Below are 2,360 nucleotides of genomic sequence, written 5' to 3'. Positions count from 1 at the left end.
TCTTGCAGGAGTTTGTGACCGTTAAATGCCATTAACAAGCTTTGATTGGGCCTTCAAATGCATACATGCACTATACAATGGTTACACACATCTGCACACATGGTGGCACAGAAGAACTAAGCCGTAAAGTTGCATTAAAAAAAATCTCCAAACATCTGCTAATTTAATATTGTCACTATTGTGTTTGTGGTCTCACAAAATATGAAAAAACAAAGTTACTGATGTTCTGGTGGACTGGGATTATCAGGATCTATAAGAACTTGATCGAATCAAGGCTTCACTGAACTGAGCCTCAGCAAATAACAAATAACATTGCTGATAGTGAAGAGAAATAGACTGCACAGTTTTAGCCTAGAAACTGCACAAACATTCTGTGTTTGGCAAACCAGTCTTTATTTTTGTGGTCTACAAAACTACATTCAGAACGCAGCATAATTAAAACAAGGACAGAATTCATGAATTGATGAAGCATTTACTATTTAAGCCAAAGAAAAGATAAATGATATGCCTGAAATGTTTCACTGAGCCGTGATTCATACAAACAAAAGTGTTGGCAAGAATACTTTCTTTTGATATGCTTTTTTTCTAATGGCTGAACTAAGACTATAGTATGCGTATTTAAGGTATTTATTACCCAAAATTTTGACTTCTCACAGAAATTCATTGAGTATTTATGTAAGAACATTTAGCTTCTCATAGTGACTTTCCTGCTGTGCTATTTCCAGGGGTTTCTTTCATTACCATTTGTCTCTAGGGCTTTGCAGTGCATATTAGGGAGCAAGCTGATGCAGAAGTTTTTGTGGTTATATATATGATATATATAGCTCTATATAGTTATATATATAGCTCTAAAAATGTGATGTTTTTAAGCTCCATAGTTATTATTTCTGACTTGCATAGTTAAGGCCAGATTCTGCATTGCTTACCCCACTGACATTACCACTGAAGCTATAGAGAGCAGCACAAAGACCCAAGCTGCTACTGATCTTCTTTCTCCTCCTTACCCTGTCCACCTTGCTGAATATTGTTTGCTCAGAGGAGTGTTTCAGGTCAGGAATGAACCACATTGGAATTGCTGTATGACTCTATAACATACCCTTGTGTTTAAGCAGTGAGGGCCATTAGACAGTGCCATAAGTTTTAAATAAATGCTCACAGAAAAATGAAAGAACTCAGGTTAGAAGTCTGAGCGGTTGTCACTGAGCTGAGCCCTTTTGCTGATGTCATCTGTTTTAAGTCGTTTCCGGTGCTGAGGTTGGTTTTGTCTAGCAATTGTATATTCTGCATCCTGCTTCTTTGGTCTGGTGCCTCACTTTTGGTGAGGTTGAGACGGCTTTTGTTGTATGCGCACTATCACTATAGATGCCATCCTTGGCGGGCAGAGGCTGAAGTTGGTATGGAGTGTATGTATTTTGCACGAGATGTATCGTTCCTGACATGGCTTTGGCCTGTAACTGGCAGCTATACAAAATGTCGTGTCAAACCCTTGCAAGAATTGTCGCCCTAGCCACTTGAAGCATTGTCTGTCATTGTATAGCATGTCATCTTGGGTGGAGAATTAAGCAGGAAAAGTTCTGTTATTGCAAACGAAACTTATGGACTTAACTCGCTGCATGCCGGTGTGAGAAATGTGCTATGTGTGAGCTTGCAGGCAAAGGAGCTCTAAAGTTTTAATTACGATACATGATTTCACACCTATTAAGGAGCCCTTTGCTTTCCCACCCACCACTTGCCCACACCAGTATATGTTCTTTTGTGAAACAGTTGTAAACAATTCTCTTTAAGCCCTGTGGCACAGGGAGAAATAATCTCAAAAACAGGAACTAAGGGATTTGAATGCTTGAATGACAGATTGATAAAATTGAAGCTGCTTAGAGCTCCAAGTATTTCTTTATCTCCAAGAATATCAAAGATATCATCTATTGGAAACACATTGGCAAAGGAAGAGTTGAGTTGTTTTTCTGTTCATATTATAATCTTTGGTTTTATTTTAATCTCCTCCCCCCCACCCGTGTTAAGAAGAAATATTGTTTCCTAATGACTCTTGCCTTTTTTGTACCCATCGTTTTCCATGCCATCAAGTAAATTCATAGACTGATTTTTTTTTCCCCTCCCCCTTTCTCTATCCTTTCTATTTAAATGACTTTTTTTCCTTTGTATTTAGTACCCAGGGCATTTGTACATGCCCCGGGGGGGGTTACTTCAGTTTAATTCTCCCTAAATTGAAGCGGTGGGTCTTTAAAAACACCACTTCAATTTAGAGTGAAGTAAACCCCGGTGGCATGTACGCAGGGGGTGGGCTCAACCCCGGCAGCGGGGAGGGGAAGGCAAGTGCCAGTGGGCTGAGCGATCCCTGAGCT

At 39.7% G+C, this 2,360-nt stretch overlaps 1 protein-coding gene across 7 annotated transcripts in view; it reads left to right on the top strand.

Annotated features, from left to right (window-relative positions):
- Nucleotides 1-2,360, top strand: part of BCAS1 (breast carcinoma amplified sequence 1) — an 80,008-nt gene that overhangs the window by 30,323 nt on the left and 47,325 nt on the right. The window lies entirely within an intron of this gene.

The sequence above is a fragment of the Crocodylus porosus genome, unplaced genomic scaffold (genome assembly GCF_001723895.1).
Source record: "Crocodylus porosus isolate Cpor-Errol unplaced genomic scaffold, CroPor_comp1, whole genome shotgun sequence".
Classification (NCBI taxonomy): Eukaryota; Metazoa; Chordata; order Crocodylia; family Crocodylidae; genus Crocodylus; species Crocodylus porosus.
The sequence above is the reverse complement of the archived record's forward strand: the minus strand, read 5'-3'. Positions and strand labels throughout refer to the sequence as shown.